The sequence below is a fragment of the Equus przewalskii genome, chromosome 19 (assembly GCF_037783145.1).
Source record: "Equus przewalskii isolate Varuska chromosome 19, EquPr2, whole genome shotgun sequence".
NCBI classification, from domain to species: domain Eukaryota; kingdom Metazoa; phylum Chordata; class Mammalia; order Perissodactyla; family Equidae; genus Equus; species Equus przewalskii.
The window spans coordinates 51,122,022-51,146,421 of NC_091849.1; the positions used below are offsets into that span (position 1 = coordinate 51,122,022).

The 24,400-nt window shown below is 44.9% G+C and overlaps 1 protein-coding gene across 3 annotated transcripts in view; it reads right to left on the reverse strand.

The window, feature by feature from the left end:
* Positions 1 to 24,400, reverse strand: part of ELOVL5 (ELOVL fatty acid elongase 5) — a 68,422-nt gene that overhangs the window by 42,717 nt on the left and 1,305 nt on the right. The gene's annotated exons all lie outside the window — the stretch shown is intronic.

Consider the following 24,400-nt stretch of genomic DNA (forward strand, 5'->3'; position numbering starts at 1 on the left):
TACTTAACTCATAATGAAACAGCACCTACAGGACTACTGATTCTATTTGTACGAGAAACTATAATCTGTAATATGTCTAATTTGAGTTACACTCCCCTGGGCTCTGACACTTAACAGTGTAATATGATCTTTAGTAACCTGCTAAACCTGCACAGACCTCCATTTCCTGATCTATGAATATGTGCATAATAATACCTATACCTCATGCAGTTATTGTGAGGATTAAATGAGATTATATGAAACACCTGGCACAAAGCACAAGCACCTCAATTCACAGCAGCTATTTTTATTATCATCAGCAGGCATCCACCAAACATGCATTTAATGCAGCAAAACAGAAATCCACAAGACAGTAAATCTGTCTCCAGAGAGGCAGGGGAGAGAGAAGCGATAAATAACTAATGAAGCAATCGAGGTGCCTTGACAAAGCACCTACGGAGGTTAATAGGGGGATAAAAAAAGAGGAGTCAATTTCACACAGGGACGAGTGGGTCAGGTGTCTTCGGGTTAAGGCTTGCCAGTGGGGGTGGGGATGGAGGGGAGGGGAGAGAAAGTGAAAAACAATGTTGGAGAAGCAGGTAAGGGCTCCAGTGTTTAATTTTAAACTGGGGAGATGGGGTGAGAGTGGGGGTGTGCAGGAGGCTGGCAAGAAGGGCAGATCAAGGTCAACTGAGAAGCCCAGAGCAAGAGTCCACGTGAGAGATGGAGGACTTCCTGAGGCCACGGCAGGGGAAGGGACGCAGGGGCCACAGAGATGTTCTGGGTGGGCAAGATGAAGCCCCAGCTCTGGCTTCTCACTCTGCGCCCTGGATGGGGGTGCTATTCATGAGTTACGGAGCACAGGACCAAGCAGGACAGAAGAAGGGAACAGGGGAGAGTTCCGACCATCACGCAGAAAGGTCCTGCTCTGCTACTGATCTTATTAACCACACATCCATCATACAGTTTCTTCCTTTTTTTTTTTAAGATTTTATTTTTCCTTTTTCTCCCCAAAGCTCCCTGGTACATAGTTGTATATTTTTAGTTGTGTGTCCTTCTAGTTGTGGCATGTGGGACGCTGCCTTAGCATGGCTTGATGAGTGGTGCCATGTCCGCGCCCAGGATCCGAACTGGTGAAGCAGAGCGTGTGAACTTAACCACTCGGTCACGGGGCCGGCCCCCATCACACAGTTTCCTAAGTGCCTGTTGAGGTAGGAGGCAGGGCATATACTGTGAATTATTAGTGTGCAAATTAGTGGAAATTCACTGTACTGACATGTTCTCTTCCAGGAAAAAATTTGGAAGATGAAGTGCGCACTGAGTTCGTAATGTTAAGTATAAGAAGTTCAGGCTGAAGCTGGAACCTAAGCCACACATTTGTCCAGGGATTCATATCCTCTTGTTGTTCTAAGAAAACATTAAGCCAGCTATGCTCTAACATGAATTACACACTTCAGGAGGCTGAATTATTTAGCAAATTGCTATTTCCCTCCACTAAATGGTTTGCTAATGACTGACTGCTCCAAAGAAGCTTTCTAAAGCCATCCTCCTATCTCATTAACATCTTTCCAAGAGAAGCTAACAACCACTTGGAACCTAACCCAGCCAACCATTTCAAATGATTTTCCTTATTTTCAAGTCCTTTTCTTTGAAGAGCATAATGATTACGTATAACAGGAGCAACTAACACTGAGTCCTTACTATGTACCAATAGCTTTTCTGGTAAAATTTACAAGGATCATCTCACTTACTCCTCATGCCAGCCCTTTCTCAGGTTCCCTTCTCAGAGACGAGTCCACTGAGGCCGAGAGCAATTCAGTCATTTATCCAAGGCCACAGCGATAGCACCATTACACCCACTGCCTCCCCACGTTACAGTAAAATAAAAAAGGGACATTTATGGCAGAAAATCTGGAAAGCAGAGAAAAGCTTGTTTCATTTTAAAGCAAAAACAAAAAGTAACCAAGGCTGTGGCAGGAACCCTGTTCACCCTTCTATTGTTTACAAGCAGCGTGATCTCAGGGAAGCTGATGTCTGGAGGCCTGGTGTCCCCACCTGGAACATTCTCCCCAAACGGGGAAAAAAAAAGACTTACCTAATCAGTGGAGATGCTTCACAGAGGCATTCAGCACGCAGCTAGGCCAATATTACATAATAAATATGTAAAATATAAGTAATTGTGTTGTGTCTACTTTTTTTTCGGCTTTAAAATAACAAACACTTGTAATCTTGCGTTTCAACACTGTAGCAATTACTTTCTTCACGACCCTAATTTGAGTTCTGAAGCAATATTTATATAAATGCTTTAATTATTCCCCCATTATTAGTTATTTGATCTGTTTCCAAGTTTTTACTGTTCTCCAATAACGTTGTGATGAACATCTTCGCACAGAAAACTTCAGCTGTATGTTAAAATTATTTATTTGAGTGAGAGTCCCAGAAACGGGCCAATTACATCAGTCTTAATATATACCGCAAAATTTCTTTCCAAAACACTTTTACCTATTAACGTTCCCACCAGCAGGATTACGTGAAAAGCCTATATAACTCCACCCTGGCCAGGACTGCGTAATCTCATGAAGGAAAAGAAAAAGATTTTTTCATTAATTTAGTCTAATATAAAATGCCCTATGCATATATTAAAAATATAAATCATATAGAAATCCCAAAAGCTGAATAAACACTGTATATGTTGAAAATTTATATAAAAGCCATTCCCAGCTAATGCTTGTAACAGAAAAATGAATAATAAACTGTGCATCCTCTGCTTTCTAAAAGATCAGTCTGTTACTATAAACTGGTAGTTGTTAATTGGTCACTTATGTTAAGAGTCTTTCCTCTCTCAGGTTATTAGTAAATAGAATTGTCTGCATTCCACAAAAATTCTCCCTCAAACCAAGCATCTAAGTCTGGTTGCCAATTTTTAAAATCTCTGAGAGAAGCATTATGTCTTACATAAACAGCAGTGATCCTTGTTGAGAACAAGTATGGATTACCAAAAGCACAGCTAAAGCACTTGTTAAGTATCTATTTTATCTAGGGTCATGGACCGTTTAAAAAACTGAACTGAACCCAAACACAAAGGAGCCCTATAAAACAACAGAAAATTCGCTTCTAGTAAGAGAGGCCCATAAAACCAGCTTTAAGAAAACCTAGTGTTTCATGTATTTAAGAACTTGAAGTAAGATGACTTTTCCGGTTGGCTTTTCAACTGTGTACATAACATCTTGCAGAAGATAGGCCATTTTTGCTAATCAGTAGCCGAGTCAGCCAAATTCAGTTTATGTCATTAGTATTATTGTCAACAAAGCATCATAAAACAGCTTGATTTTTCCAATCCCATGTGGAGGCACGGAGTGAGCAGTTAGAAAAATATTTGGACTTGCTCACAGAGAAATTTCGTATGCACTTCACAGGACATGGATGAGAAACCCCAGAGAGCCCTCTTGCCTGGACTTTTCAGCCCAGTCACCACGCGCAGAATAAGTTAAGTGGCAGAGGACCCAACAGCTTCCATTTAGAATCAACCAACTCCTACTCGGGTCATAAAAATCCTCATGACGACAAGTGGTCCACTCTGCAAGAACTGTCACATGGAAAGGAAAACTGGATCAGCAAAACGTCAGGCAGGCACTGGGATAAGCTATCCAAGATCTAAGGATGAAATGGCATTATCTCCGGCCTCATTTGTTCCAGCATCAAACAAATCTTCATCATTATAGCTCGTAACGCCTCACTAATGAGTTAAGAGGATTTCATTACGAAACCATAATATTCATTCTTTGGAGAGTCCGTGGCTTCAGGCTGGTAGCATCATTAAAAATAGAAAACATAACGACGATAATAGTCCGAACAGTAACTAACGGGGGACACAGTGTGCGCTACGCATCACTACCCCACACTTCATGTGCACTATTTAATCTCCTCAGTAACCCTGCGAAGGATTATTTTTCCCACTTTGCAGAGGAGGAAATGGAGGCTCACAGACCAGAAGTCACAGCACACGATCCCGAGCCTGTCCCCGGTTTATGGGATTCAAACCTGCCTGCTTGGACCCACAACCTGAGCTCTTAATGCCTCTTGTGAAATTACACCGAGCAGAACCGAGTCTGCTAGGAAAATCGGAAAGTGCATCAAACTAGCAACTCACAAGTGCCTGTAACACACCACTGGGCCCCAAGTAATAAACCAAGGTTTTGTGAGGAATAATCTATGTCCAAGGCAACCTAACACCCAGACAACGGTGTACAAGGCAGTGTGCCAGTGAGCCAAGGGTGACAACTGGTTACAACGCTTATGGAGCACACACTTGAGGCGGTTTTCCTTCCCCACTCAACTGAATCACCAGAAAGAGTCTGGTGTCCTGTAGACAGCATAAAGGAGGTTGCATTAATTCTCAGGTCACAGGCATGCTTAGAAATGACATAAAAGCAAGTAACGGTGATAATGTCATTTCAGGGAGGCTATGACTGAAAAAATCTCAAGTGGAAACTTCTGGTTTGAGTGTTCTGGAGGACAACACGATACAGAGTGAGAAATGTGTCCGCCATGTCCTGTACTGATCTGTTTCTAGAGCCAGGATGAGCAATGGGTTTTTCCCGTGTCCCTTCACACAATGGATATGCAGCATACAATAAAATCAGTTGTAGACCTATCTCTAGATATTAATTACATAAATTTATGTAATTAAATACACATTTTAAAAACATGGATATATAGAGTTAAAAGATTAAAAAAAAAAACCACGCCTCTGGCAAGTGGTTTGCCATAATTAGTCTTAGATCAAGACAAGAAGCTGAGGAATGAGCTATCATAAAAAAAAATCAGAATTTCTCCATCTCCAAAGGGGATCAAAGAAGGAACAGTACCAGCTTGTGGTTTGATATAAGGAAGAACTTTCAAAGATGTGCAAACACAAGGAAAGGCGTGTGGGGTTTTGCACACATAAGCCATTCTCTCCATCCAATGGCTGGAAATACAGACTACTGTGAGGCCAAGGACTTTTACTGAACACTGATAGCCCTATTCCACACAGAACGAAAAAAACGCAGAAAAGCCCTGGGTTAAAGGTCTCTAGTCTCCCGACTTTCTAACATGAAAACCCTATCCCACCGTTCAGTTCTTCCAGGAACGTCAGTTGACAACTTATCCTCCAAAATGCCGTTTGTTTCACACCGGCTTTACCACCAACCGGCCTCCCCTGCACTGAGATGTCCTATTCAAAAAGAAAACTTCCAGAAAGATACAGCAAAGCAGAATCATTTGGGTATTACTCTTCAAACTAAAACATACACTCTAGGCTAAGATGCCCATTACTGTGTCATAAGCCAAATGTATGATACATCCAAATGCTGGTTTTTTAAAAAGTGCCCATATCTTATCTATCACCTATGGGAATTCATGACGATTGTGAGCCATCTGTAGATACTTCTGTGTGCTAACTATTTATAAGTGCTCTTCTGGATGGAGTGGACCTGAAAGAGTCTGTAATTGCCCAAAATAACTGGACTCACACATGCACAGCAAATTAACACCACAATAGCACCCAGTAAAAGAGAGGGAGAGCCCCGGGGTGAGGGCCGTGGTGAACAGGGGGAGGTGTGCGAGAGGACAGCAAGAGAGGGTTCCAGAAGAGTGGGGCTTGAACTGCCCCTTAAAGCATCAGCGGGCGTGGGGAGGCCAAAGAATGCAGGAAAGGTATTCCACGTGAAGGAAAGTGTTAGCCAAGGAGCAGGAGGAGTGGGGCTGCCACGCTCTGGGAAGAACTGAGATGCTGAGCGGGCCTGAGGACAGTTTCCAAATTCTACCTCAACTTTATTAAAGCAATCGTCTAACTGGCGTGAGAGAACACTCTGCCTTCACTAGAAAACCAGTCAGCAGTGATTTAAAGTACATTAAAACTAGGGAATGCTCCAAAAATATTTGCTAACTGGATGGATTCTGAGCAGGGGAAGAGGGAAGCCTTCCCACAAGTGGCATGTGACCAGGTTTTAAGGATTTTACAAGGCAGACGGCCGAGAGACAGAATGTTGATGGGTATTTCAAGCTGAAGTCACAGCATGAAAAGAGGCATGAAAGGATACAGCAGGTTCCAGAGGAGCAGGGTACCAGAGCCACTCAGTCATCTCTGAGCCTGTGGATGCTATCTCCCAAGTACCTCAGAAACATCCGCATCTTCCCTTCTGCATCACCATCCAAGACAAGGGCACTGTTTTCTTTCACGTGGACTCCCGGCTGGCCTCCAGACATCCACTCCTGTCCCTCCGATCCATCTCCACACTGCGCCAGAGTTCTCTTTAAACCACCAAAACTGATCGGGCCACTTCTGCCTGCAGCCTTTCAGCTGTGTTCCCTTATTCTGCCGATAGAGTCTACAATCCCTGCTTGGTTCAGAACCCCCTTTAGGCACTGGCTCACACCTGCTTCCCCGGCCCAACTTCTGCCCTCCCCTCCTGCTCACCGGCGTCGACCACACCTGCTTCCTTCCACCTTCTCCACCACGCCCTTTACCTGGGCAGATCCTATGTACCTGTCCCACGTCCCTCTTATTCCTATTTATGCTGTAAACTTCTGCTGCAAGATGTTTACTTCAGAGAAGTCTTGCCTGACTCCTCCCCGAAAGCCCCAGGCCAGGTCAGGTCCCTCTGTTTACACTCTAATCACACCCCAAATACAAACCAACATTTGGTTAGTATCTAAGTCCTTGAGGACAAGGGCTGTGTCTGTCTGGGTTCACCATGTAGCATCAGCTCAGGCTTGGCACACAGCAGGTACCCATTACATAGCTGTGGAATAAGTGGTGTGCTGGGTCATGAGGCTGGACAGCAGACTGGGGACAAAATGGGGAAGAATCTGCAAGCCAGTAAGTCCTTTGACCTTTATTCTGTAGACAGTTGGGAGAGACAGCTGGGCCCAGTGTCGGCCTTGCTGGCCATACTGCCGGCCTCCATCACCCCTCTTGGCACCAACCAGAATGGCTGACTCAGCTTTACCGACCTTCATCAAAGGAAGCAGAAAGAAACTCAAGGTCTGCTTTCCACCACTCGGCTCCCAACTAAGTGAGAAGCCCTCAGAGCAGCAGCAGAACAAGATCACCGAGCCTTATGCCTCACCTGCCTCCTTAGACACTTGGTCCGTCCACCTGCTCACTGCAGCAGGCACTTATGGATGACTCTGACCACCCCACTTAAGATGGGCTCGTGGTTCCACATGTTTTCTCTAACTGTGGACCCCAAATTTACCCCATTTTAAAATAGGATATTCCTTCCCCTCTTAAAGCAAGTTCCTACCCACCCACTCCTCCTCCCCACACCTCCGCAGGTAGTAAATTTGCTCCTGGCGATCTCCACCACCAGACCCAGACCTTTGACACCCCACCCTCCCAGCTCTGGCCCTGGGGGCGTTTCCCTGCTCAAACTGGACCTCACAGTCATTCATTCCACAAATACTCTTGAAGTCACATCCACCCCTATGGAGCCTAAATCCTAGGTAAATCTAACTGGCTGAACTGTTTTGCTGAGATTCAGGCTGTCAATAAGAATTCCTTAAAACTTCCTCTCTGTAAAATGTCATGTCCCTTTTTACACACTACAATGGGGATGAACCTCGAAAACATTATGCTAAGTGAAAGAAGCCAGAAACAAAAGGTTACATACTATACGGTTCTATTTATATTGAACAGGCAGAATAGGCACATCCATAAAGATAGAAAGATTAGTGGTTGCCCAGAGGCTGTGGGGGAAGGGAGAATAGAGTGTGACTGATAACCGGCTCAGGGTCTCCCGTGGGGGAGATGAAAATGTTTTGGAATTAGAGAGAGGTGGTCAGAGCACAACAGTGTGGATGAACTAAATGCCTCTGATCTGTCACTTTAAAATGGTTAATTTTATGCAACTTTCAGTTCAAGAACAAAAATCCAAGTACTTGAAAAGAAAGTCACTCTTTTCCCTTCCAATTCAGAGTGGCGTCCATCCACCAACTTGCCCTCCACATCCTTTCCCAAGTCTTTCAAGACTTTATTCAACTCCCATTTCCCCTTTTACCTTCTATTTCCTCTCTCTACAGGATCCTTTTTTTCTGTTGACAAATCTGTTAAGTCTGCCCAACCTAAAAATCCCTCCCTTAATCCTGCTTTCCCCTGGAATCTCATCTAGAACCATCTCAAGATCTCATAAAAAGCAGCCACTATCAACTGTCTCCACTTTTTCATCTCCAATATTCCCCGTAGCTCCATTCCTGGCTACAGATAGTGAAACTCACCTGCTACAACACTCTCAAATCGAAAAAATGTACAAAACTCTTGTAGAAATGAATAGATGAGCCTCAAGAACCTCTGAGGCCAAGAATGAGAGAGGCACGAGTCATTAAAAAGAAGCTGCCAGAAACCCTTGGAGTTACACTGTTCAATGAAAGCCACATGTGGCTATTTCAATGTAAATTAAAATTAGATTAAACTAAAAGCTCAGTTTCCTAGTTGCACTAGCCACATTTCCAGTGCTCAGTAACTACCTGTAGCCAGTGACTATCATATTGGACAGTGCAAAATATATCCCATAGAAAAATCTCAGTATCTAGAAACAGAATGTCTCAATATGCACCAGCACCTGATTCAGATTATCACAGAACCTGAGGTTATAAACATCTTGAAAGAATTCCCCGGAGTAAAATAAAGGGAAGGCAGATGCAGCGTTTACTAGTCCCCAACGGAGAGCTCGACATGATGAGACATTATACAAAAATGGCCAGAGCAACCTTTTGGTGACACATCAAATCACAAAGGCTAAATGGTAAATAGCACAAGGTAGAGATGTGGGACATGATGCAGCAAAATTTTACCAAAGCAACAGCATTGTCCAAAATCACCAGGAAAAAGTCACGTATCTATCAGACAGAGATGAACTAGTTATTTTTAAAACTACTCCCAAAGACAGCCAGTCTAAAGGCCCAAATATTATACTGCACAGATAGCAAAGAGAATGGGGTAAAGAAAAAAATTAAATGAACATCGAAAAAGCTACTGATGGGGGCCAGCCCCGTGGCCGAGTGGTTAAATTCGTGTGCTCCGCTGCGGCAGCCCAGGGTTTCGCCAGTTTGGATCCTGGGCGCAGACATGGCACCGCTTGTCAGGCCACAGTGAGGTGGCATCCTACATGCCACAACTAGAAGGACCCACAACTAAAATATACAACTATATACTGAGGGGATCTAGGGAGTAAAAAAAAAACATATAAAATAAAAAATATAAATAAAAAGCTACTGACACTACACTGAGACCTTAATCTCTTAATTTACTCCTTTTTCTGCTCTGGACTTTTATTTTAAAAACTGACCACTATAGTCCTCCCAAAGAGCATCCACGTAGGCAACCAGTGTTGTTAGAGGACATGAATTTACTTTTAAATAGCATCCTACCAAATAGGGTACCCGACAGATACATCTGACAAAACGACCAAAACCAGGCCACCTGAGGAAGTTCAAATATAAAGTGACACTCAGAGATCCTGTGGCACAAAGCAAGAAATTCACTCAGGCAGGAGGCAGAAGAGGCAATAGCTGCTGAAACAGGAAAAAAAAATGACGTTTTCTTAGAGAAGAAGGGCGGTCCTTATTTAAAAATACAGTAAATAGGATCTGCTTAGAACAAGGTTCTCAAAGTGTAGACCAGACACCTCCGAGGGTCCAGGGGCCCTTTTCAGGGGTTCTGTGAAGTCACAACCATATCCATAATACTACTAAGAGATTACATTTTCAGTCTCATCTCTCTCATCATTGTAAAGTGTCCCTGAGGCTACAGGATATGTGATCTCAACAGACAGAATGCAGAAGCAGGAAAGAGAGCCAGCTGTCTTTCATTAAGCCACATATATAATACGTTGGCAAAAAGGCCTGTTTTCACTAATTTTTTTTGGTTTGGGAAATATATTTTTCATGAAAATATAGATTATGTTATCATGTAACGGGCTAATTATTTTTAGATGAATTACTAATTATTTAAAATTTTTATTGAAAAATAATTAAAAACTTCTAAGACAGGAAATACAAACAGGTATAACCCACATAGACAAAAGCTCCCTGAGATTCTTAATAATTTTTTAAAGTGTAGGTCCTAACGCCAAAAAGTTTGAGAGCTGCTGTATGAAAAATTGTGTACAGAATTTTTTTCCGCTCTATAAGGTTTTATTTCCAAAAAGACATTATAAATTTAGATTCCCAACTTAAAGGCAAATATTCCAAACACACCTCAAAAAGAAATGTGTCTTTATACTTGACTTTAGGAGTTAAATTTAATGGAAGACCCAGAGTTTAAACAGAGTACACTTAAATACTTGAGGTTTGTGAAAATATAGTCATTTTGAAAGCAAGCTAACAATAATGAATAAACTGATAATAAACAGATTATAATTTAAAGTACTCAAATAAATTCTCACCAGCCCCCACTAAGTCATCAAATGACATGTGGTATGCTACTATGAGACACTCAACACCAATCAAGCAGGTCAAGCTGATTTCCACATTACTATGTGGGTATAAAAACTCCGGAAGTTTCTGAAAGCATGATACTAACTCCCCTTCAAACGAGGATACTCCTCATGGAAACTCTTATCAACAAAAACTAAAAGCTTAAGTCATCAATAATGAGAGATGCAAATTTCCTGTGGCTAATCACAACAGGTAGTTCTGCAAATAGAACGTATTCACTCGTCAACCACTATAGAAATGCTGGAGTGTGTATATATCGCGAGCGCAAATGAGAGACCGCTGGCTCAGAATTAAAGTCGAAATTCATTTTCCTGACTTCAACTTGCCACAACAAAACACCTTTTAAGAACCACACTTTTGGGGCTGGACCGGTGACACAGTGGTTAAGTTTGCGTGCTCCGCTTCAGTGGCCTGGGGTTCGCAGGTTTGGATCCTGCGTGTGGACATACACACGACTCATCAAGCCATGCTGTGGCAGCATCCCACATACAAAATAGAGGAAGATGGGCATAGATCTTAGCTCAGGGCCAGTCTTCCTCACCAAAAACAAACGACACTTTTCATTTGCGTGCCCATCACCTCAGTTGTACAATTTTCACAAAGTCCGAGTTCCTTTTCTTTCTTTTTTTTTTTTTTAAGACTCCAGGCCCAAACGCTTCAATCTGACAGCCAGTTCTCTTTTTCCTTTTTAAAAGATTGGCACAGGAGATAACATCTGTTGCCAATCTTCTTTTTCTTCTTCTTTTTCTCTCCAAAGCCCCCAGTACATAGTTGTATACTCTAGTTGTAGGTCCTTCTGGCTCTGCTATATGGGATGCCACCTCAGCATGGCCTGATGAGTGGCACAGCATGGCCTGATGAGTGGCACTAGGTCTGTGCCTCAGACCTGAACCTGTGAAACCCCAGGCTGCTTGCCAAGTCCTAGTGTCTTTGACTCATTCTGCTAATCAGTAGCATCAGTAGGAGGTTTCCTAAAACTTTCCAACTCCACTCCTCAGAGGGAGAGCCCTCTTCCCCTGCAGGCTGCAGCAGGGCCACAAGCCACTGTCAGCACCAGGGGCTGGCGGGGCCACCTGCCTTCCTCCTCTAAATGCAGCGTCGGTTGCAGGGATGGCCCTGACGTTGTTCAGGAATATAATTACCAGAAGGAAAGCAGAGTCTCAGCTGAAGCAAGAAAAGGAGACAGACAGAAAATATATGCATAAAAGAGGGGAAAAATCACACGACACCCCCTTCTCTTCCAAAATAAGCACCTAGGAGCGGCATAGCATTTCACCTAAGAGTAGCAAGCATGACTTTCATCGTTTAGAAGCGCATTCCTCTGAAAGAGAGCAGTGTCAACGGCAGAACCAATCCTGTGTGGACCTTAACTCTTACTTGCTACGAGGGGACATCACACCCTCCCCATCTGCTGCAAAGAAACTCAGCTCTTTCAAAGCAGAGCACGGAGCACTCACCTTCAGGTCGTGGCCACAGAGCAGAAGTCTGCACGCTTCTCTCTACAAAAGGTTTTCTCTGTTTGCTCTCCTAGTTTAGAAACCATTATAGAGAAATGCCTGTAAGCCAAGGAAACTGTCTCATTTGGGGGAACAACTAGATTTCAAGAAAGAAAAAAGAAAATCACGACCGTGTGTACAGTGGATGGTACAGCTGAAATGTTAACAATGGGCCTGAAGCACAGGACCAACACCTTCTCCCCGCCTCCTCCTTCCCAAGGTGGCTTCATCGTGTGGCACTCGGATGTTCTGGGGGCTGTGTCTTCAAGAGACACTGATTAAGGTAAATGACAGCCCACAACTCAGCACACATAAATCCGATTCTAATCAAATTAAAGGACAAGGGAAAGAAAGAACAAAGTTTAGTTGGTCAACTTAGAAGTAATGGGATCTCTTGTTTCAATCTTACTTCCCTTTCTGGAGAATAAAATATAAGTAACTCGAAATTAAAGTGGTTTTCATGTGTGGCTTATGGAAGTCCTTACTTTCTTAGTCATATCTCCTATCATTATAGGCTTTAAAAATTTTTAAATTCTATTCAGTACAGTCTTCATTGAAAAATCTTCCTTTTCACTTGCAAGCTTAAATTACATGGTGCAAATGCCACCAAGGAGGAGGACAGCGATCAGAGACAGAACAGCATCAGCAGACCCGTGGGAAGGCAACGCCGTGCCGTAGAAAATCTCCTTCACATCAGTACTTTCGACACAGTTGCTCTGAAATGGTCTCTCCCGTTTCTCAGGAAATAGGCTGCAATTTCAATCCTTATAACCAAGTTCATGATGAAGAACAAAGGAATTCAGAAACCAACAACTTTCAGGAAGCGACCATGTCTAAAATAAGCGTATATTTTTAAAAACAGATGTGGAAATGTTATATCAAGTACCACTCATTTCCCTTCTTCCAGCACAAAGCCAAGTTTTGTTCAGACCTCCATCCTCCCCGACTCAGTGGGTGAGATCTGACAGTGTCAGGATGCAGAGGGGAGGAGCATGTGACCCCAAGTGACTGGCTGGGTGACAAAGAGACCAACCAGAGCCAGAGAGACTTCTGGGAAGATGACATGCTGCACAGGATAAAATATGCAAGGGAAAGTTACAGAACTATGTTATTTTTATTTAGTTTTTAAAAACTTATTTATTTAGTATTAATTTATCTACCAAAAAAACCTAAGGGATCACAGAATTCAAATGGCAGGAAAAATAATTTAGGCAAAACACCAGGAAAAATTTCTTAATTTTAAGGAATGTGACATACTGGATTCTTCAAAAGGGTTGCTGAGTCTCTTCACTGGAGAAAGGTAAAGAAAGGGTATACGTGGGGGCCGGCGCAGTGGCGCAGCAGTTAAGTTCACACATTCTGCTTCTCGGCGGCCCAGGGTTCACCGCTTCAGATCCCGGGTGCGGACATGGCACCGCTTGGCACGCCATGCTGTGGTAGGCGTCCAACATATAAAGTAGAGAAAGATGGGCATGGATGTTAGCTCAGGGCCAGGCTTCCTCAGCAAAAAGAGGAGGACTGGCAGTAGTTAGCTCAGGGCTAATCTTCCTCGGAAAAAAAAAAAAAAAGAAAGAAAGGGTATACATAAATCATGACCAATGACACCCAATCCTGTATCCCCAATCCCAGCCTCAGGACCAGTTTTCATCCTCGCTCTCTCCACCTACAGACATGTGGTGCCCTGAACCTCACACTCAACAAGCCACAAATTTAACTCATCACGCTTCCCTCACAACCTTCTCTTCCTTCTGACTCCCTTACTTCTGTTACAGCCCTGCAACCTTCCCAGGAATCCAGTCCAGCAGGCATGCTCGATCCCTGCCCTGCACTGGACACCAGGCCACCCAGGGTTTCGTCGTCACGACTCTGCAATTTCAGCCCTCCCGTCTCCCCCACCCTCCTACTCCTCTCCTGTCTCATCCTCGTCACCTCTTTACAGAACTTCCTTCTGCAAACTCCTTGGCCTCCAGAACTTCCTTCTACCCAAAGCATCTAATACATGAATCTGTCTCGTTGATCTCTTAAAGCAGAGATCTCATTCACTCAGCAAACAAGCACCGACGCGGTATTAGTTCTGTATGGCTGCTGTAACAACTTACCACAAATTTAATGGTTTACAACAACCCAAATTTATCTTACAGTGCAGGAGATCAGAAGTTCAGAACGGTCTCACTGGACTCAAATCAAGGTGTTGGCAGGGCTGCGGTCCGTTCTGGAGGTTCAAGAGGAGCATCCTTTTCCTCGCCTTTTGCAGCCATCAGAGGCTGCCTGCATGTCATGGTTCCTGGTCCCTTCCTCCACCTTCAGAGCCAGCAGCACTGAGCCAAGTCTCCTCATGCCGCCATCTTTCTAGTTCTCTTCTGCCTCCCTCTTGCACAGGTAAGACCCCTTGTGATCACCCTTGGGCCCACCTGGATAATCTAGACTATCTTCCCTATTTCAGTCAGCTGTTTGGCAACCTTAAGCCACCTGCAACCTTAACGCCCCATTGCCTGTAACCGAGCATATTCACAGGTGCTATGGAGTAGGACACAGACATCTTTGTGGGGGCCATTATTCTGCTGACCACAACTGCTCGATACGAGGCAGCAGGACAGGTAAAAGTTAAACAAGATGCAGGCTTTGCTGTCAAGAAGATCATGTGAGGCCTTTGATACCAAATGTTAACTGCTTCCCTGCTGTTTAAAGAATTAAGGCTAAACCACTTAATTTTACTTTCAAGCCTTCCATGATTTCCAAATCCTCCTCCAGCACTATCTTCTGCTTCCTTGAAGCCCGTGGTTCATCCTACTCTACACTCTCTCACTCTTCATCACTGTAGTATGAATAGCTGTTCATTTGTCAGTATCCTCCACCAGACTCTAACTTCCATGTGGGCGTGACTGTCAATCTCATCCACCACCTGTGGTACAGACTGGTGGTTGTTGCCCAATTCTGTAGAGTAGCAGGACTTTTAACCTCCCACAGCTACCCAGAATCAAGACAAAATTTTCCAGCCTTTCTTGCAGATTTATGCGGCCACATGTTTAAGTTCTGCCCAAGGAGACATAAGAAAAATTGTCTAGGGGCAGTTTCTGGGAACTTCCTAAGAGAAAGCACAAATGACTCCACTGTCCCCTTTACTTTCTTGGTCTCCTCCTCCATCCTGCTGCCTGGAAGATGGGGCCACACTCTAAGGCTGATGCATAGCGAGCTAGTAGGAGCCTATGGTTGGTCATTTCAGTCCTGGACCCCCTCTCCAGCCTTATGGGAGACACAAACTTCTCCCTTGATTTGAGATCCCATCATTGGAGCCATTATTATTTTTGGATCTCTGTCACTTGCAGTCAAGCCTAACTGCAACATACATGGCCATACCCACAGTACCAATAATTACCTATTGATTCAGGTACATAGCTTACCTCTTCTACTGGATTATAATCTCTTTGCCAATCGGTGTTCTTAGCAGAGAGTAGCAAACAGAAATCCTCAATGGTGAGCGAGTGTGAACAATCAATGAATGAAAGACCATGTGGCTAGTGACATGGAGAGGCTCTGTTCAATGCATATGGTCTACTTTAACCTTGGCTCAACACTGTGGCCAAGCAAAATAAGGCTAAAAAAGAGCGTCAGTTTCCAGTACTATTTGATCATGGGACAGCTGGGAGCCTAGATACCAGAGTTCACTCTATTCCTTCCTTGGACACTGTGCCATCAGTGTGGTCCATCACTGGCACAGTCACCTGAAAGCTCTACAAGGTTAATATGCAGATAAACAAGACCCTTTAAAATAATAGCATTTGTCCCCTCTGCTCCTGGGCAGGTGGGATGTCTTGCAATTTGGACGGCCTGAAGGCTGTTGTTGCTCTGCTCTCTCAGCCTGGAGGGGGGAACAGCAACGCTAAGCTAGGAAGCCGGCCCTCCAGAGTCCCCAGCCCAGGTGGGCTCCTCATCTGAGGTGTATGTATATTGTCAGGCTATCAAGGCATACACACCTGCACCCAGCCATTAGCACAGATTACAGAACTGACTATACAGTAGGGACCAGAACACAGGGAGACAGAAAAGAGCCAGTGAGAAACTGTAGTCAGCCAGGAAGGGACTGATGTGCTGTGAAGGCTGGAGAATGGGGGCGGGGAGGGCAGCGGAGAGGGACAGAGCAGAGCCTGAATGGACAATACTTGCTGACTAACAGCTGGACGGAGGCAGGGAGGGGAGGGACGTGGTAGATGAGAGAGAAGCTTGATGGCTTGGGCAAACCGGTGGATGGTAGCGCTCCTGACCATGGTGGCCAAGAAGAGAGAGGTTTGTAGGGCACGCAGGAGAACGCAGCTGATGAGAAGTTATGAATCTGGAGCTCAGAACAAAGGAGTAGATTAGAGATAAATATCTGAGATGCACAATGGGTGCGTGGACAGATACTGAATCCAAGGGCAAGGAGATCACCCATCGAAGTTGGTCTTCCAACAGTTCTTTGCAACTATTCATCTAAATCTTGAGTTTGGGGCAGCCCAATTAAATATGCCAGTCCCATTTCTCAAAAAGACAACAACGTCAAGCTTGGAGTACTGTACCAGGGGCTCAATGAAAAGCACCCACCTCCCTAGGCACTGCAGTCATGGCCACCTTCCTTTGGGGGTCACTGAGCCGAGTCCAAACCTACTGCTTCTTGCAAAGTAAACAAAAAGGAGCTGCTGTGCAAATGAAGCAACCACGGTATCTACAGCAGTCTCCTGGGACACGGAAGTCCTGGGATGCTACCTTTAAGGGGCTCTTTGAAGAAGCTCTAACCAGTTCCACAGGGCAACCACCTTCTCAGCTGAAGCACAGCTGTAGAGAAGACAGCCAACAGCCAAAGCAGATCATGGACATCAAGAGCCCACGCAGGCCTCTAACCATTCCCTGAAAGACTGAGCTGAAAGAGGCTGAGCTCTATTTTAACCATATTCCTAAGATCTAAATGAGACTGCACTGCAAAGAATGGGGAGACAAACCTTTAAAAGGCTTTTAAGCAACCTTTTCTGGTACAGGCACCTACTTATAATTCTTATCCGATTGCAGTCTCTCAAGTGATATGCTAATTTGTACAAAATCTACAAAGGCAGTGTTACAGCCTCAGGTGAAAGTAAAGGAGGGCGGAGAAACGTAATTAACAAAGATGAGTCATGCCCCCCCCCAAGAGAAAATGTCTTAAAAGATTTAAATTCAAACCGGTGGAACGTAAATAAGGCATGTGACAGGAAAACACGTTTCTTTTTCTAAACTCAATCTAAACATCCACATTTTGTAACTGTTGTTTGGGTGTGGGGGTGAACGAGGAGAGAGACAGGCAGAGTTAAAAGGTAAGTCGGCTACGACGTGGTATTTTTAAAGCAAACACAATCTAGTCATCACTTATTCATCTCTTCTATAGAAGGGTGTCTAAAGTCAACAGTTGTTCCATCACCTGGTCACATTCCATGTTAATATACAAGCCATTCTGTGAATTTTGTGATCCTCTTATTTTAGGAATTAGGGTGCTTATAGCCATCAAAATGTCCACCCCAGTGACCCACACCCAGAAAGAAAATGAAGAAGTTCTAAGAGTCTAAGACTCCCAAGAGAACTTGGTGCGGAACATCTATCTCAGCCTGAACACGTGGCCCTTCACGAGGCCTGTCAGAATGACCTAGGAGATGTTCTCAAACACACAGGACTCCACCTCCACCCAAGGGAGACCAGACAATCTGGAGACAGAAGCTCCCTGGAGGATTCAGGTGCCCTTCCCTGCCAGCCACACCTCTCAGGTCTGATTATACACCTTGTTAATGAAGCCCAGGTGGAGCCAGGGCCAGGTAAGGAGGCCACCGCTAGACACCCTTGACCAGTCAGGCTAATCCAGCCAGCTTTCGAACACGGAGTTCTCAGACCGATAATTACACAGCTCTTGCTGTGTGCTGCACTTCTGACTACACCAAAAAGAAGAGGCTTAAGTTCAGAATATCTAAAAAAGGAGTTTGAGAAGAAACAGAAGGTCACCCTTGCAAGGAGTGAACCTCAATATTAGTCCCCTTTAGCTGTCTTTGTCCAAACCTTTGTTTTGTTGCTGTCAACAGTCCTACACTGGTTATACTGTCAACCTTCCAAAATGTACTGAATAAGAAACCCTACTTTGTTTCCCCTAGCTCTGTATCCAGAGCTGCAAATGCAAAGATTACTAGTTAGGACTAACAGATGCACAGCACAGCAGGTAGCTTTGAGCACAGTGAACCAGCCTGCCCAGGTGTGAATCCCGGCTCTGCCACCTACTAGGTGTGGAGCCTTGAACAACTCACTTAACTTTGCTGTGCCTTAGTTTCTTCATCTGTGAAACTGGGGTACCCACTCACGGGGTTTGGTGAGGCCAAATGAACGAATATATGCAGAGCATTTTAGCAATGTGCCTGGTATACGGTACAGAGCAGCTATAGACTCAGTACCCTCAGAACAGCCTCATTCTTTTATAAGCTGCAAAGTATGACACTGCCTAGCTGTGGTGCAATTTATTCCTCTGAAGGACATTTACTGTACGGACTGTCAATCTCTTGCTAATAATAAACAATGCTTCAATGAACATCCTGCACGACAGAGGATCTTTTTACAATGCTCATCAAATTAAGTCGGTCCCCACGTAACTTTCAGGTATAATACTGGTGGTTTGACCATCCTCCAAAGTAGGCACAAGTATCAGCCCCCTCAAGTTCTACACAGAAGCCTCAGAGACAGGGAGTGACTCACCCGCCAGAGCCAACACAGCCCCAAACAGCAGGGCCGGAACCCTGTCCAGATGTGTGGCTGCTAACCTGAAAGGCACCTTCTTCAGTAGGCTTCCTAGAGCTTTCTTACTCAAAAAGAAAGCATGGTAGACGGTCTTATAAACGCACCTCCGATCCACAGGAGGGAGAACTGCCTGGAAGCTCTGTTAGATGCAAACTCAAGCTCACGAAGAGGGCAGATGGAGATGTCAGCAACTTCGCTAACTATGACAGTAATTTATTTCTTCTGCCAAAGATGGAAGCAGAGGTACCCTGAACACGACCCTGAGGGACAGACACCACACGGCCAAACTCCCAGGGAAGCCAATGAACAATTATTGAATTTGGTACCATGAGAACTATTCTTTGGGGAAGGAGAAATTCCTAATAATTACTGCGCAGTAGCATTTGCTGTGCCAAGACAGAAGGGGAACAGAACTCTGGGGTTCAGAATAACTCAGGTAAAATAAAGACCTGAGCGGCCAACTCTCCAGGACGGTTTTAATTAGCTTTGTTGAGTACGGGATTCTAAGAGATTAGTTCTGACAGGGAGAAATTGCTGACAATGGGAAAAGAAAAGGGCAAAGTCGGAACTTAACAGAGGTGGACCCTGTAACCAGCGTGTGCCAGCAGGAGGGGGCTAACCTAGCACAAGGATTACAGTTAGAAACTGCAGGTGTGTTTCAAGAAAATGGTTACTCTCCTAACTAGAGAGAGCATGACAGTACCAGCACTAAAAATCCGAAATAAGACACTACTTCCTAAATCCCGCTCAGCAAGAAGACATCGAACAAAAGGTATAAAAGTCTAACTTAAGATATAAGGAATCTAAGACATTCCACACCACTGTGCTTCAAACAAGACTGGTGCAAGCTGGGGGGGAATTCAGTCTTTCTCAACACTCACCAAGTCTGACTACTTTAAACCCAGGGACCACACAATTCTAAAAGCAAATGCATACAAGTCAAATAAAAATGTTTCTGTGGAGGAAACGCACCAGAGGGAGCCCAGTGGGAAACTAACAGTTTGGTAATGCTAGCACTTGCGTGTTGAAATAGGGGTCAGGGGTGTGAGTGGGTGGGTAGGGGGTTCTATTACAGAAGCTTAAAATTAGGTCAGGTTACCTTCCTAACCAACTCACTTTGCTAGACCAGAACACGTCCAGCAGTTCTGTTTAGCCTCTTGAAGAGAAAACTGTATTTCCATCACTGATTCTTTTTTTTTTTTAAAGATTGGCACTTGAGCTAACAACTGTCGCCAATCTTCTTTTTTTTTTTTTGCTTTTTCGCCCCACATCCCCCTCAGTACATAGTTGTAATATTTTTATTTATTTATTTATTTGAGGAAGATTAGCCCTGAGCTAACATCTGCTGCCAATCCTCCTCTTTTTGCTGAGGAAGACTGTCTCTGAGCTAATATCCGTGCCCATCTTCCTCTACTTTATATGTGCGACGCCTGCCACAGCATGGCGTGCCAAGCGGTGCCATGTCCGAACCCAGGATCCGAACCCGCGAACCCAGAGACACTGAAGGGAACGTGCGCACTTAACCCCTGCGCCACCGGCCGGCCCCATAGTTGTATATTTTAGTTGTGGGTCCTTCTAGTTGTGGCATGTGGGACGCCACCTCAGCGTGGCCTCACGAGCGGTGCCGTGTCCACACCCAGGATCCAAACCAGTGAAACCCTGGGCCATCCAAGCGGAGCTCGCGAACTTAGCACCTTCTCTCCAGGGCCGGCCCCCTCCATCACTGACTCGGACACATACCTTTCTAAGACCTCAATGCTCTCACCTTTCATTCGCTATGCCTGGCCAAACAGAAACCAAGGATTTGCTCTTAGCAAAAGTGAAAATGAAAAACAGTGGTTCTGAAAGGGGCCTGGAAACCACCAGAGTTTCATCTTTCATTTTTAAAGAAGAGACCAACGCCCAGAGTCGATTTTCCTATGGCCAGTGGCAAGTTAGAACAAGAAACCATGGCAGCCAGGTTCTATCCAAGGATGAGGCACCCGACTTGAACAACTTTGCCTTCCAACCATTTCAAATTAGTTCACTTGTAACAAACAAAGAAACATGCACATGCTTTACCATAATCCTTTACCAGGAGGCAACATTTACTTTAATACCTAGCATGTGAGGTGAGGTAACCCAGCTGACTGAGGGAGCCCAGGAGCCATGGTGTTCACCCCCTGGCTCTGCCAGCAACTGGCCGCAGGAGCTTTAGCAAGACTGGGAGTTTCCTTTTCTCACTGATACTTCATTAAAAGGTGGGAAGCATCCCGATTTCAGACTTTTTTTAAGATTTTATTTTTCCTTTTTCTCCCCAACGCCCCCTGGTACACAGTTGTGTATTTTTAGTTGTGGGTCCTTCTAGTTGTGGCATGTGGCACGTCGCCCCAGCATGGCCTGATGAATGGTGCCTTGTCCACGCCCAGGATCCGAACTGCCAAAACCCTGGGCCGCCGAAGCAGAGCATTCGAACTTAACTGCTCAGCCACGGGGCCAGTCCCCTCAGACATCTTAAAATGCGGACAAGTGCTTGCCGTGATTCTCAGATGCCACTGATTATAAGCTGCAACTCTACCGAGCTATGTTAAAATATGAAAAACTGTCTCTGAAAGTGGATGAAATGTGGTGGAAACACAAACTCGCAGAAGGGCAATAAAAAAAAGTGGCCGACAGAGCCTGTGCAGAGGAGTTAGGACTGGTGGGGAAGAAATGGCTTGTCTGGAGATGTGCCTGGGCCCTTAGGATATCCCCACCTGATTACAACCCTTCCTCTTTCTCCTTTAGAATACCATGCTTCCTCTACCTCGCAGTGTGTTAAGAGCACCGTTCCTCTTCTCAGCCTCGAAATCCAACTGGTCTCCACGTCCCACAGATCTTATCCCAGGAACAAGCGCGTACAATTAGCTCTCTTCGGTCTGTGCTTATGGCTGTGGCTCCAGGTGGGGCCTCATCACTGCCCTGGCCTCCTCCAATACCTCATCAGTTCTGGGATGGGCCCCAGGTTATCAGATTTCCACTGTTTTAGTTACTACCTCAAGAACCAAGGCCTAAGTCTATCAGCTCAAGGCCAGGGACCCTCTTTGTAAGGCGGTGGGAAGGGAAGTTCCCACATGAGAACACGGTAATGGGCGGGGGGACAGGTTGCGCACCTGGACTGTCGCTGGCGGTCACCTTGCAAAACGAGGCTATGGACACAACATCTGAGAGGACTTCAGAGAAGCAGACCAAAAGTTCTGCCCTCTGCCCTCAAGACTCTTCGGGTCAGGTGATCACTTAAACCCATCTGAGTTGGGTTTTCTGTCTCTCCCACTGAAAGCATCCTACCCAATTTGGCGGTGCTTGGCACTGAGATGTCTCACACGGATAGCTCTGCCACACAGCTTTCTAGATACAGTGAGACAAGTGCCCCCAGAACTGCTTCTGGCTCCCATTTGGTCCAAAGTGTAGATTAAGCATGGGTATAAAAGGATTAAAGTGTAAGCTAGTTGAGATGCCCTTTGGAGTCAGGAACTGTGTCATTTCACTTTATAGACAACCTTGCCCGCCAACACACACACACACTACACACTCAGTAGCGGACAAGGCAATGAATTAATAGAAAGAATGAATCAAGTATGGGCTAACAGAAGGGAACAGATTTTAGGCAGATTTGAAAGATGACAAGCCGGTCATCTTAGATCGCTTGAAGATGGGCCTTTAGACACGAGGTTAGATTTTTAAGTTACAGAGTAACAGAGTTACATAAATGGCACACGGCCCACGGAAGAAATCCTAGCAGTACAAGGACAGACAAGGAACAGGCTTGACGTAGGAGACGGAGCTATGTGAATTTGGAAAAGTCACTTGGCATCTTTAGGCCTTAGTTCTCCATTCTTTACAAAAAGGGGTCAGGGATAACACCTCTTACAGGGATGTTCTAAGAAGGTGCTCACATCCATAATACCTAAAACAACACAGACAAAGAAAGACTTATTTATGGGGTAATAAGGCAAAGATCATGCCATCAGTCACAGAAGAATTGGTAGGCACAGAGGAGGAATTCAAAATAACGACAAAATTTCTTGGGAGAGGAAGGATGTGGCCAACTAACAAGGAAGTAAAACCATCACTCACAGTCTACCATCTACTTAGGCATCCAAGTTACCCTAACAGAAGGTAAACAGCTTTGCCTTGATTTGTATAATTCATGTTGGAAATAAGACACCCAAGGATTGATACTCACCTCTAGAAGCAGGAGGATAATCAATAATTATAGAACAAGGTAGGAGGTACTGAAAAAAAAGATCCTTGCAAACATCAAACATCCAAAAATTAAGGTCTCTAACCAAAACAAAAAAAATCTCATTTCTCTTACCTCATTTTCAAAAGTGACTTCATAGGGATACTGGAATTCGAGGCTATGAAAACCTAGTTTTATTTGAATACTTTCCCAGTAATTTGAGATTCTACAGCTTTGTTCTTGGCCACATCCACTAAACCTCACTTCCCCTTCCCCAAGAAAAAAAATTAGGGAAGAAGGAAACACTGATCAAACCAGTATTTGGCATACCCCATGCTGGGCTCTCTCATTTGTTATTATCTCCTGAAATCCCTATAGCAATTCTGCAACACAAAACCCCCATTTACAGACAGGGAAATTGAGTCAAGGGGGTGAGGACAGTGTCTGAAGTTATGAGTTACTTTTCTTGAAAAATCTGAATCAAATTTGAACGTGCTTTCTACTTTCACTTTTCAGCAAAGTTCTATATTCTTTAAATCAGCCATCTGTAACCATCAATAACATTTTCCCTTCTGTCTTAAGTTAGAAACGGAAGAAAAAATAAAATGCAAAAAGAGAAACAGTACAGAAAAAGTTCCTGGCAATGATAAGTTATAATCTGGAGTATGACTCTAAAAGGGCCAAGAGTGACTTTTCTCTTTCCAGCGCGGAGCTTTCTCGGGGAATCCCGGGCAGCGTCTGAGCTGACTAAAAAGGGATCCACTTGTCCCCTAACCGCAGATGGAAATTTCAAGTGGTCGTCGACTGCCATCGAATGCAAAACTGGCTTGTCTGTTTCTGTAGATTCTGCACCAATGCTGCTGGCTGAGATATGCAAGCAAAACAAGTGCAAACCAACAGGTTATCTATCCAGTGGTTAGGGGCACAAGTTACAAAACCCAACGAGCAACATCAGCTCTTCAGGACAATCCTATAAAGCACTTCCTGCCACGGGTCCCGCTATTAAAGAATTAAGGCTGACGTATCCTCACAATTCCCTCGCCAGCACCCCTAGGTTCCCCAGCCCAGTTAATAAGTCATGCACTGGATTCTTCCATACAGGACCCACCCCCAAGCCCAAAGTTGGCCAAATGCATTCTGCAAATCTGCAATCAGCAACCCGGGGGATGAGCTTAACTGCAATCAGGAGGAGGGGAACCACCACCCTTGAGACACAAGGGCACGGAACAGTTGCGAGACAGTTTAAAAGAACAACTCTTGCTCCAGTCCTGGCTCTCTCCACCCCGGGGCGGGACGGCAGCAACGCGGGGGCGAGGGGGGCGGGGGGGGGGGGGGGACGGGCGTCGCTGACGTTGAAACTGTACAACGGCACTTTTCCTTACAACTCGCTACAGACGCGACCGCAGGGGTTCCCCCGGCCTGAGCCGCTCCAGCGCCGCCCCCGTCCCTCCGGCGCCCGGACTCTCCA